Source organism: Chiloscyllium punctatum, chromosome 36, assembly GCF_047496795.1.
Source record: "Chiloscyllium punctatum isolate Juve2018m chromosome 36, sChiPun1.3, whole genome shotgun sequence".
In the NCBI taxonomy this organism is placed as follows: Eukaryota; Metazoa; Chordata; class Chondrichthyes; order Orectolobiformes; family Hemiscylliidae; genus Chiloscyllium; species Chiloscyllium punctatum.
In genome coordinates this window covers 64985950-64999480 of record NC_092774.1, presented here as the reverse complement: position 1 = coordinate 64999480, position 13531 = coordinate 64985950, and the positions used below count along the sequence as shown (strand labels likewise).

The 13531-nt window shown below is 47.3% G+C and overlaps 3 non-coding genes across 3 annotated transcripts; 1 reads left to right on the top strand and 2 right to left on the bottom strand.

Moving 5' to 3' along the window:
- Window positions 1-939: 939 nt before the first annotated feature.
- Window positions 940-1011, top strand: trnaw-cca (transfer RNA tryptophan (anticodon CCA)). The gene has a single exon. It is a non-coding gene; the product is annotated as a tRNA-Trp (tRNA).
- Window positions 1012-5984: 4973 nt separating this feature from the next.
- trnae-cuc (transfer RNA glutamic acid (anticodon CUC)) lies at window positions 5985-6057 on the bottom strand. The gene has a single exon. It is a non-coding gene; the product is annotated as a tRNA-Glu (tRNA).
- A 5894-nt stretch (window positions 6058-11951) lies between these two features.
- trnan-guu (transfer RNA asparagine (anticodon GUU)) lies at window positions 11952-12025 on the bottom strand. The gene has a single exon. It is a non-coding gene; the product is annotated as a tRNA-Asn (tRNA).
- Window positions 12026-13531: the final 1506 nt, after the last annotated feature.

Sequence of the window (13531 nt, the reverse complement as noted above, 5' to 3'; positions counted from 1 at the left end):
GCAGAAATCCGAAATGTAAAGAGACTTGGGAGTTCAAGTCCAGGATTTTCTCAAAGTAAACTTGCAGGTTGAGATGCACTTTCCCCTGCAAGTTCCGAATGTGTGACACCAGCCCATTTACCTATTCCCTCCTCGCTATCCAAGGAGCCAAACTTACATTCCAGGTGAAGTGGCCCTTTACCTGCACTTTCCACATCCCAGTCTACTGCATTTGCTGCTCACAATGTTGCCTCATCTACATTGGGGAAAACGAAGCCTTAACTGGGTGACTGCTGCACAGAACATCTACGTTCTGCCTGCAAAAAAGACCCTGAGCTTCCAGTTGCCTGCCAATTCCACACCCCACCCTGTTCCCCGGCCAACGTCTCTGTCTCAGGTTTGCTGTTGTGTTCCAGCGAAGCTCAGCACCAGCAGAACGAAGAGCACCGAATATTGCACTTGGGGACCATACATCCCTCTGGTCCCAATATCCAATTCAATCATTCGAGGACCTGAACTCCATAGTATCCTCGTCCCTTCGACACACACCAAGTCTTGTTATCACATAGTCTGTCATTCCACACTACTTCGCCACGAACAGTCTCCATTAACAGTTATTCACCCTCCCACGCAGATCGTTATCAACTCCTTTTTCTGTCCAACAGTTCTTCCCTCGCTTTGGGCTCTGTCCTGATCTCCGCCTTCCTCCCACAATATCTCCTGCATATAAACCGACATTTTCCCAATCACCATCTGTTCTGTGGAAGGGTCAACGACAACTCCTGTTTTTTGTTCCTGATATACAGCATCCGCAGTTCTTTCAGATTTTTATTGAGAGAGAGTTGGAAATTGTTTCGAGAGACAGAAGGAGAAGGGGGAGAAACAGAACAGACATGAACGTAAAATCATTGTAGTGCGATCACTTCCCTTAAGCATGAATAGAGCGCACGGGCAATCTGTGAGCTTGTGGCGCAACGGTAGCGCGTCTGACTCCAGATCAGAAGGTTGCGTGTTCAAATCACGTCAGGCTCACTACAATCAACGTCTAACATTTCAAATGAAGAAAGGAGTACGTTGTATCGAAAGTTCTTTGCGGAATCTTTCGATCACACGTGAGTCCTTGCTGTCAGTTTGATTTGTGAACACTGTGTCAGGGAGGTGGTGTGCCCATTGTTTGGGGAAATGCTCAGCTCCCCGCAATGTGAGAAGTAAAACACAAACTATTCATCACGGGATTAAAACACATAGCCGCTTCGTTCAGTTGGTGACAGCGCAGTGTGAATCACATTATACCGATATTTTTACAACTTAATCGAGAGATTTCCATCCAGGTTTTAGTCACATCAAACTGCCACGTAATGCTGTCATGGCCTCAGTAAACTATAATAACGTGAAGATCGCTGGGATGATTTTCTACGTCCGACTGCAATATAAACACAGATCATTGTTTCCAATTTTGGTGGAACAAAAGACATCATATTGGTGGATAATTACAGTTAGTGCAAACACAGCTAGCCATCGATAAATATTAATCCTGTTCCCTTCAATGGCCAAATTTCAATTCAGAAACCAAGTGCACTCGGCTGCTTGTAACATAGACAACATGACAAAATGGCTCATAGGAGGAGAAATGGGGCATTGAGAAGGAGTGAAATGTTTGCTTTTGGTCACCTCTACAATTGTTAGAAAAACAGGTTGAAAGGATTCTTAAAAGGTGTCTGAAGGAGTGGTGAGGGATAACACTTCAGACAGCACAAAGTGGAAGACCACTTTCTAGTGGAAGGAAAAGACATTCCTTATTTCTGAAAGAACTGGGAAACAGAAGAGGGGATGAAATCTGACTTGGGAGCTATTTCCTATTTGTTGAGGATGTCGCTTCATCACAGTCTTGGTTTCGAGCATAATCTCTTCATCAGGAATAAAGGGTGGCCCAAGGGGGCTGAGAGATAAATGGGAAGGAAGTGGGGCTGGAGTGAAGGTAGATGGGAGTGCAATAGATAGATGGAGGTCGGGATTGATGGTGATAGGTCAGAGATGAGGGTGAAGTAAATAGGTGAGAAGCAAGGTGGACAGGAATGACAGGTCAAGAGGTTGGTGTCGAATTGGAAGGTTGGATCTGGGACAAGGTGGGGGAGAGGAAATAAGGAAACTGATGAAATCTGCATTGATACCATGTGGTTGGAGGGCCCTAGAGCAGAAGTTGAGGTGTTTTTCCGACAAGTGTCGGGAAGCAAGAATTTGGCAGTGGAGGAGGCCCAGGACTTGCATGTCCTTGGTGGAATGGGAGGGGGAGTTAAAGTGTTCCGCCACAGGGCGGTGTGTCGGTTAGATTTCGAGTCCCAGAATTCTTCCCTGAAATGTTCCGCTAGTTGGCGTCAAGTTTCCCCAATGTGGACGAGACCATATCACGAGAAATGGGCATAATCTTATAAATAGATTGCATAAATCTTAGCCCGCCAGAGTTATTTTCTTTAATTAAATTAAAGAAAATTTTTATTCAGTTGGATGACTGCATGAAACGGTTTGTTGGTCAGATTTGAATCATCACACCCAAAAGAGACAATGCCATGAATATCAGTGAACTGCTCTTTTTGTTAAAAACCACAAGTTCTTGATTTATTTTCACAACTTACTGGTATTCACACCTGCACATTCAATGTCAAACTCTGACATCAGAAATTAAATTACAGCATTAATTTTGACTTACAATATTCGAGCAAACAAATTAATAGCACACAGTGAATCGCAAGTCTGATTAAAATGAAATTAAATCTGACCAAAAAAAATATAAATTCAAGATGGGAGATAAGAAATGGTGGAAGGGCAGAGGGCAAGAAATGCAGCATCATAGAATGTGCTCCTCCAGAGAGTGCATTTTACCAACTACCACTGCGAAATATAAACACTCTGATATGATCCTCCGGTTTTAATGTAAACCATAACCCCATACAGTAGGTACCATTTAAATGAGTTAAAAATACAAGCCTTGAGCAAATCCAGCTTCCAGCCTTATTCAGTCGCTCCCTGTAGCTGAAACCCTCCAACCCCCAGCAACATTCCCGTAAATCGTTTCTCACAGAGAAGTCAACGGTTCAGTCCTGAAGAAGGGTTAATACCCAAAACGCTGACTACTCCACATCCTGGTGCTGCCTGGCTTGCTGCATTCTCCCAACCTCCTGCTTGCCTACTTCGGGTTGCAACATGTAGTGGCTCAGTGTTTACCACTGCAGGCTCACCGTGCCAGGGACCAAGGTTAGATTCCAGCCTTGGGTGGCTGTCTGTGAGGAGTTTTCATATTCTCCCAGTGTCTGCGTGGGTTTTCTCTGGGTGGTCCTGTTTTCTTCCATAGTCCAAATATGTTTAGGTCATGTCGATTGGCCATGCTTAATTGCCCATAGAGTTAGGTAAATTAGTCAGACGGAAATGGGTCTGGATGGGTTACTCTTCGGAGGGTCGATGTGGACTTGTTGGGACAAATGGCCTGTTTCCACACTGTAGCTAATCTCATCTGCACTACATTTGTCATTAACGAATTGGAGAGTAGACTCGATGGGCCGAATGGCCTAACTTCTGCTCCAATGCTCTTGCAGTCTTAGGTTTCTCTGGATCATTTCATTTGGAAATGTGCAGTCCCTGGCTCAATGAGCAGCAGTTTCCAATGAAAACAAAGCTCATATGATGGTTGAACTCCTACAGTGTGGAGACATGTCCTTCAGCCCAACACATCTGCACAGATTCTCCGAAGAGTAACCCACTCCGATCCATTTTCCGACCCTCCATAAATTGCACACAGACCCCCAAGGATGGAAGTATTCCTGGGTTCCTGGTGCCATGAGGCAGCAGTGCCAACCGTGAGCCACCATGAGGTTGTGGTTGTGGGGGGTGGGGGAGGCAATTGCAGTCCAGAAGAAAACAAATACAGCCTACCTACTCCCCCACTGCACCCACTGTCAGAACTGGCAGGAGGTTCAGTCCTTGGGGGTGACTCAAGGCAGCGTCACCGGTGGGATCTGATTGCCGAGAGCGCTGGTGCCCCTGCTGGTGCTTCCGCAAGTTGCAGGAAAACATGAACCTCTTCCCACACTCGGGCCAGCTGAAGGTCCTCTCCCCGGTGTGGACACACTGGTGCTTCAGCAGGGCGGAGGAATTGCTGAAGGACTTCCCGCATTCAGGGCAGCAGAAAGGCCTCCCCCCTCCGACCCCATCCACCCGTGTGGCCAGCTGGCGCTTCAGCAGTGTGGAGGAGCGGGTAAAGTCCTTCCCACATTCGGGCAGGAGAATGGCATCTCCCCGGTGTGGACGGACTGGTGCATCAGCAGGCCTGAGGAATTGACGAAGTACTTCCTGCACTTACGCAACTGAGCGACCTCTCCCCCATGTGGACCCACCAATGGGCCACCAGGTCGGAAGAAAGAGCAAAGCCCTTCCTGCAATCGGGCAGAAGAACGACCTCTCCTCAATATGGACCCACTGGTGTCTCAACAGGTGGGAAGAAATGCTGAAGGCCATCTCGCACTTGGGGCCGGATAAACAGCCTTCCCCGGTGTGGACCAACTGGTGCGTCAGCAGGGCAGAGGAATCACTGAAGGCCTTCCCACACTCAGGGCAGCAGAAGGGCCTCTTCCTCTCTGTAGACCCATTGGTGCTTCAGAACCCTCTCAAATTTCACAATATCCTTCTGATAGGAGGGAGACCAGAATTGTACACAATATTCCGAAAGTGGTCGAAAAAATGTCCTCGAGAACCACAACATAACCTCCCAACTCCAATACTCAGTGAGAGGATTGCGAAAGCTTTCAAAACCCACAAAAAAACAAACAGGAAAGAATGGAGGGTCAAACCGAATTTTTGAGAGTCAACTTGAAAGCATCAATGAGAAATCGGTGGAGGGGGTTTATTGGGGACCCGTTCTCCTTAAATACACTATATACGTATTTCTCTTGTGCTCTTCGTAGTTTCTCTGTGCTGCAGTGTGTAGTGGCTCGTTGAAATAATCTCCTGATGCAGCTTCTTTTGTGGGTGTTGGGATGATTGCTTCTGTGGTTAAGGATTTGGTTTGTGTGCATTGTTTTTCTGTAGATGCCAGTTTGAAGTTCTCCATTGACTCTTCGCTCTACTGTGACATCAAGGAATGGCACTTTGTTGTTGATCTCCTCCCCTTCAAACCAGGAACCTCCCTTAGACCAGAGTCTCACTGCTTGGAACACCAATATACAGACTAGTCAAAGGCCTGCACTGAAGGCTAAAACACCTAGTCGAAGATTCACTCCACTCCATTTATTCCATCCAAGAATTCCTGATCACCAAAGACACTGAGACAGAAGGAGATGGAATAATGTTGTCCTTTGACATGACAGCTCTGTTCACATCCATTAGCATCAACGTGGCCAAAGAAAACTGAAGACACTACTCGAAGAACTAAAGACAAAAACACAGAACCAACTTCATCAGCAAAGATAGCACTGTCAAGCTCGGGGAACTGTGCCTTACCACCCACTTCATATTCAGTAACAAGCCCTACCAGCAAATCAACGAAATACCCTGAAACTACCAGCGTCAGGATTCCTCGCAGAAGCAATAATGCAGAGACTCGAACAAACAGCCTTTCCAACGATCCAACCCAAACTTAGAGTCTGCTACAGCGATGAAACTTTTACCATCAAAAAATTAAACAAATTAGAGGAAACCTACAACACCATCAACAATATCCTTCCTGGCATAAAATTCACAAAAGAGGAGAACAACAACAAAGTGCCATTTCCAGATGTCACAGTCGAGCGAACAGTCAATGGTAAATTCAAAACAGCGTCTATAGGAAAACAACACACGCGAACCAAGAACTTAACTACAGAAGCAATCACCACTACACATACAAACAAATCTGAATCAGGACACGATTTCAACGAGCCACGACACACTGCAGCACCCAGGAACTCCGAAGATCAAAAAATGACTGTACAGAGCATTCAAGAAGAACAAGTAGCCTGTAAACCACCTGAAAACGGTTTCACTGACCGGGAATCGAACCCGGGCCTCGGCGGTGAGAGCGCCGAATCCTAACCACTAGACCACCAGGAAGATGCAGACAGATCCTAATAGCTCTACTGAAAATTTTTTCCCTTCCCTAAAATCGAATCCGGGCCGTGGTCGGTCGAAGGCTTTCACCTGTGTCTCCAACAATGTCATTTCTTGTAATTATTGCTCCTGATACTGTCTCCTCTACATTGGGGAGAGTGGAGACTGCTCGCAGAATTAAGTGACATCGCTTGAGGGAACATCTACAGGGCACCCACACCAATCAACCGCATCGCCCTATGGCCCAACATTTCAAACCCCCTCCCACGCTGCCGAGGACATGCAGGTCCTGGGCCTCCTCCATCGCCGCTCCCTCCCCACCCGATGCCTGGAGGATGAACGCCTCATCTTCCACTTGGGATAAATTCAACCCCAGGCCATCAATGTAGACTTCATCAGATTCCTCATTTCCCCTCCCCCACCTTACCTCAATTCCAAACTGTCAGCTCAGCGCTGTGCTCATGACCTCGCCTACCTGCCAATCTCCATCCCCAACTACCTGCTCTACCCCCCTCTCTGATCTGTCACCTTCATCCCCAACCCCATTCACCTATTGTGCTTTTTGCTACCTTTGGTCCAGCACACCCCACCCCCAATTTATCTCTCCACCCTGGAGGGGTCCTGCCTCTATTCCTGATGAAGGGCTTTTGACCGAAACGTCGATTTTCCTTCTCATCGGAAGCTGTCTGACATGCTGTGCTTTTCTAGCACCACTCTGATCTAAACTCTGGTTTCCAGCATCTGCAGTCCTCACTTTTGCCGACCCAATAAACCCAGTGTGCCGATTTCACATCAACAAACTGACACAAGCAGAAACAACGTCTGCAGAAACCCTAGCCACATTACTTTACATTAAAGACATCTGGGAAATGATGTCCAGACAACTCAACCCTCTCAGCATCATGGTAGCCCACAAACCTACCAACACACTTAAACAGCGGCTAATGAACCTGAAATACGCTATACAAGCAACCAGAAAACGAATGTAATTTACAAAATACCATACAAGGAAATATATACATGAACTCTGCCGCACAGTTTTTTTGTGGCAAGAAATGCTGGGATGAGATAAGGAAGATTTTTTCAGCCAAAACGAATCGACACTGACTGGACAGCCATTTAAAATCAACGCTGTCAGCCCAGGATGGAAGACCCGAAATGATGTACAGTTTTCTTATTTTGCGCTGACTGTGAAAAGTGCTTCAAACCATTTTCTCAGATTGGGGAATTAAAATCACACCCCTCGCAGTGGGAAAGACTATGTCCCCGCTCTGTTTGTAATTTCAAACCCAGAGCAACACAAGGAAAGCTCCACCCAATGGGGAAACCGTGGAAATGTGGGGACTGTGGGAAAGGATTCCCTTCCCCATCCATGCTGGAAACCCACAGACGCATTCACAAGGGGTTAAGCCGTTCACCTGCTCAGTGTGCAGGAAGGGGTTCAGACAGAGAGAAGCCATTCACGTGCCCCATGTGCAGGGGAGAGTTCACTCAGTCAGCTGCACTGCTGACCCACCAGTGGGTCCACACTGGAGGGAGGACATTCACCTGCTGTAAGTTCCAAAAGGGCTTCACCTGCTCCTTCCACGTGAGGAGGCACTATCGAGTTCACGTGCCGGCACAAGGGGATGGAAGGCGTGATGGCTAAGTGCTCCGATCAACCCAGCACTGGAGCGTCCCAGGTTCGAATCCCACTGCGGTAGATGGCAGAATTAGAGTTCGGTCAGTAATCGGGACTTCATAATCTAAGGATGAAATCACTTTTAGGGGGTAAAAACACCATCTGATTCACTCATGTCCTTTTTAGTGAAGGAAACTGCCGTTGCGGGAAAGGGTTCACTCAGTCATCCCAGCTGCATGTTTTACCCGGCTGTACCAGGGATCCAGTTACAAACGGACAACTCAGCTGACCAACAAAGAAACTGGGGAGGGGAGAGTTAGTGCATTTTGAGATGGAGGTGTTTTCTTTAAAAACTACTTTTTGTAAGCCTTTTTCCTGGGGAAATCTGAAGCTGTAACAAAATAGGGTCATAGTAAAGGTTACCTGAACTTACCGCCCGGCTTAGACTCTGTGAGGTCCAACAGGTTTTGTTTTAAAGCTGCTCATTTCTTTCAGCCTCCAGCACTAATGTCATGTCTCAGAAGGACCAGTGAATGAGTAGCTCATATTGTTACAAATTGTATATTTTTTCAGGACTTCAGGTTCATTGTTTCATTGGCATTGCAAAGTTTACTAGCAACGGTGGGAGGTGTGCTGTATTCACTAGAAACAAAGTTTTAAAATCTCACAAACACCAGGGTTTATTCTAACAAGTTTATTTGGAAGCACTAGGTTTCGAAGTGTTGCTCCTTCTTCAGGTTGCTGTGGTGTAGAATCACAAGACACAGAATATATCGCAAAAACATTATAGTGTCATTCAACATAAGTGATGTATTGAAGAAACCTAGATTGCTGTTAAATCTTTCATCTTTTAAAATGGGCTGCAGATTTCGGTTCATTAATACGTACATTCCAGAACTTCTTTTAAGTCACGTTCTCCAGGAAACTTGATGTTTTATAAAAGGAGGTAACACCTCACATCAAACAACGCATGAAAGCTATGAGGCGAGATCTGTGTGTATCCCAATCTTGAGTCAGACTGGTTCTATTTCCAACTGTATAATCCTGCAAATGCAAATTCACCCCAAATGTGTGAGTGCATGCATGAGAGAGAGAGAGTGTGTATGTGCGTGTGCATGCTGGGTAAAGTGTGTGTGTGATGGAGTATAATCATGTGCGAAGATGTATGCGTGGGTGTGAGTGGGGTGGTGTGTTAGTGTGTGTCTGAGAGAGAGCATGTCTATCGGAAAGGCTCTGTTCGAGCGTGTGAGTATGTAAGAGTGTGTGAGGGAGTGTGAGAGAGAGAGAGCGAGCGTAACAGTGAAGTGGGGTTACCTGTCATGTGAAATGACCCAAGGTCGTGATTGAGGCCATCCTCCTGGATTCCGAACTTGGCTATCAGCCTTTGCTTAGCCACTAAAATGATTAAGCAGTTACACAACACACATTGGAGAGGGCAGGGTGGGACTTGTCTTTCGATTTGCAGAAGGTGAGACGTTCTAGGTGCTGGAAACGAAGGAATACACATACTGGAGGAGCTTCGGCACAGAGAGATGGAGCTGGAAGCCAGGCTGCAGACACGTTGGGGGATTCACTGTGGAAACAGGCCGTTTGGCCCACCAAGTCCACACTGACCCTCCGAAGAACATACCCCACCCCCTGACCCACCCGATAACCCCACAGCTAATCACTGAATTTAGAACGCCCAATCCACTCTAGCCTGCACATCTTTGGAAAATGGGAGAAAACCCGAGCACCCAGAGGAAACCGACGCGGACAGGGGGTGGGGGAGGGATAGGAAAGTGCAAAATCCACACAGTCACTGTGAGGGTGGGATTGAACCCAGGTCCCTGGCGCTGCGAGTAATCCCCTCTCCAGCTCTCGGCAATCGATTGGCTTCTCCCCAATCATGGTGACACTACAATCAGTTTGAGGAATTCAATTTGCTCCCATAGAGTTTCCACGGGGCAGGGGTCGTTGTTACTCGGCAGATTCAATGATCCAATGAAGGCCTCTTCTATAGCGAGAACACTAGTCCACATTTCCTTGAAAAATTAAAGTCCTCTCCGGAATTAGAACCCTTGAGCACTCCCACGCAGGCTGTGTGTATTCACGGGGATTCTCAATGCATGTTGATATTTGAAATCATTTCCTGCAGACAAACATTTCCCCTCCTGGATTCAAACACTGCAGATATTCAGGCCCTGACTAAATTTCTTGTCCATGCTTGAAAAGCAAATCCTCCTCTGCTAATAACGTGAGAAAACAGATCACTGCTGTCAGTGCAGGGCAGAAAATAGGATGAGAGAATTTTGGTTTGCACAGAGCAACCTTCTCTATCTTCTCCCCGAAATCTCTGTCTCTCAATTCTTCCACCTTTCAATGGATTCCAACCCAAATTCATCCTTCCATCCTCCTGCCTTTGCCCAGCTCCCCTCTCCTGAAAGTGCTGACCCTCTGTTCAGTTTCTCAGCCACATCTCGCCATCATTAGTATAGAGCCCACATCTTTATTTAGTTTTTAAAACAGAAAGGCAGTGGTTTGCTGATGCCAGGATGTGAGGTTGACTGCACTCACACAGTGTTCCAGACTCGTCTCTCGTGTCATTCAGAAACGTCTGCACTGCACATGTGCAGAGAAGGGGATGCTGGGAGTGGGTGGGATGCATTTTCACCTCCCCATCCAATCATCCCCATAGCGTCCCATGTCAATTCCCTCACCGCCACCCATAGCATCCCTGCCCATTCTCTCTCTCTCTACCCTAACCTACCAGCCCCTTCTCTCTCTCTCCCACACATGCCACTCTCCCCACCCCGTACATTCTATCTCTGCACCCTCTGCCTCTGTCCAGTCCCTCATCCACCCTCTGTCCCCATCCATTCCCTTTATCGCTCCACCCTCTGCCTTCCCCAATCCAGTCCCTTCCCTTACACTCATTTTCTCTCACCTCCCACACGCTGCCCCCATCCATTCCTTCTCTCCCCCACCTTCTCCTGCCATTCATTGTTGCTCTCTTTCTCCACCCTCTACCCTGTCCATTCTCACCCCAACCTTTGCCCCGTCCATTCTCTCCCCAACCACTGCCCCGTCCATTCTCTCCCTACCCACTTCCCCCGTCCATTCTCTCCCCACCCACTATCCCCATCCATTTTCTCCCCACCCATTGACTCCTGTCCATTCTCTCCCCACCCACTGCCCCGTGTCCATTTTGTCCTGAACACTGCTCCCCGTCCAATCTCTCCCCATCCACTGCCCCATGAATTCTCTCCCCACCCATTGCCCCAGTCCATTCTCTCCCCACCCACTGCTCCTTCCATTCTCTCTCCCCACACTCTGCAACCAATTTCTTTCACTTCACACTTTGCAACTCCCCATTCTCTCTCTCCTCCCCAATCCTCTTCACCACATTCTCTCTCTCTGCTCCCACCCTGTGTACCCCCATACATTCTCTACCCCTGATGCTCTGCTCTCCTACCCATTTTCTCTCTTTCTCTTCCCCCAGTCTCTGCGCCCCCGGTCAAATCTCACTCTGAGTACCCTCCCCCCGTCCTTTCTCGTGCCTCGAGCCCTCTTTGATCGCTGTATCAAACCCTTCTAATGATAGAGAGACAATGGATGGTGATGGCGACCTGGGGTGGGGGTGGGGAAGGGAAGCGTGAGAAATGGCTGACCTTTAACATTGAGAATAGCTAAAATGATGTATTCAGAAACATCAGTAATGTCTGAAAGCACATTCAAATGTTTAAAAAAAGCTGCAGACATATTTCTGAAACTTGCATTGAAATCTGCACAGTTTGGCCACAGTTGAGGACAGCCACTAAACCTGGAATGGCCGATTCCTAGTCTTGTGAAATTGGTTCAGAATATGTAGAAATACAGCCATAGAGTTGCAGAGAACAGAAACAAACCTTTCGGTCCACTCCGACAACATTTCCTAAATTAACCGAGTGATCCATTTGTCAGCATTTGGGCCATATCTCTCTCAGCCCTTCCTATTCAGACCTCCATCCAGATGCCTTTTAAATGTTGTAATTCTACCAGCCTCGACCACTGCCTCTGGCAGCTTATTCCAAACGCATGCCACGCTCTGCGTGAAAAAGTTACCCCGTTCGGTCCCTTTTAAACCTTTTCCCTCTCAGCCTAAACACCTCTAGTTTTGGACTTCCTCCACCCTGGGGAATAGATATACAAAAGTTGAGCTGCCAGACAAAATCATTGGGAAACAATTTCCTGAAACCATGAAAAACGTGCACATTAGCAGCCAATAAAGCGTTAGGAGTGAGAACCAGATACACCCCATCCCTGGGTGGTCTCGAACCACCAACTTTTCGGTTAACAGCCGAACGCGCTGACCGATTGCGCCACAGAGACGGGTCCCACCACTGCTTGCACAGTGTCTTTGAGGAACTTACTATTCAATTCATAATTCAACCCGCCCCGCCCAAAATTACCATTGTCCTCGATCAGTTTTACTTTTCCATAATAAAGCCTCGGACATTCATTATGGAGACATGGGAACAGCCTGATCCCACCATCTGCAGGCACATCCATGTCACGAGGAACGAGCTCTCCTACACCGGGACCATCGCCCTCCGAGCCTTTCAGTGTTTTGCCTCTTCCCGAATTTTCTCATTGGCCCCCAGCCGAGAAGGGGTTTGAATTCCTGATGTGCAGAGAATTCTTTCAATGTCTCGGGTCAGTTCATGTCCCGAGAATATCAGAGTCAATCTCCCGGCCTCTTAAACAAGGGGACAGTGTGTGGACTGTCTCTGCTCAGTCCGTCAGTTCATCCTTCATTCTCCTCTAATTCCACTTCCCAAAGAGTTTCTAAAGATTCACAAAGCTGGAGACTGGGATTTCTGTTTAACTTCCTGAACATTTTTCCACCTGCTAACTGACAATACTTTGCCAAAACCTCTTCCCCATTGTAACACATGCATTATGTCCAGGCATGAGCAATTTCCATTTTGTGGAGACATTCCCAAGTTTGGGAATGTTCTCTTTGGAGCAAAGAAGGTTAACTGGAGATTTGCTGGGACTGTTGGCAATGATGGGAGAAGACGTGGTGTGAATGGGCAGGTTAATGATCAGAAGAACCTCTTGCCACTGACTAGGGTCAGTTTCCAGAGGACAGGGATTTAAATTCTTTAATGGAAAGCAGCATTTGTGTCGAACAAACACAGCGAATACTGCAGAAAGCCAACGGGTCGAGCAGCATCTGTGGAAAGGTAAACAGAGCTGACGTTTTGAGTGTGCTACGGTTTTTGTTCAGAACTCAGTCTTTTGCCTCTTCCCGAAGTTGGTCCAGGTCTGTGTCTTAATTGACGAACACATGGCAAGTGCAGTGCCGCAATGTGAAGTTATAGCCTTTGCTGTTTAAAAAAAAGCAATGCATTGTTTAAATGGTGATACATTGGAACGTGGAGAAAGTGAGGACTGGAGGTGAAAGTCGAAAAATGTGGCACTGGAAAAGCACAACAGGTCAGGGAGCATCTGAGGAAAGGGACAGGGAACGTTTCGGGCACGAGCCCTTCATCAGGAATGATGTATGGATGTACTAAGGGGTCTCAGAGTCCCTCCACACCAGTCAATGCCAGCTGTCGGGCAGATGCAGCAGGCAATGAGCGAGGCAAGTGATATATTACGAAGAGGAATTGAGTTCAGACGTGGGGTCATTGAACATATTCAAGGCGAAGTCCATCTGAGTTTTGAACAACAAAGAAGTGGATGGTTATGGAGGGAGGTAAGAAAATGGTTTTAAGACCAGTACAGGTCAGTCACAGAGTCAGACAGCACTGAACAGACCCTTCATCCAACTAGTCCGTGCTGAGTATGTTCTCAAACTAAACTCGTCGCACCGACCAGTGTTTGGCTCAT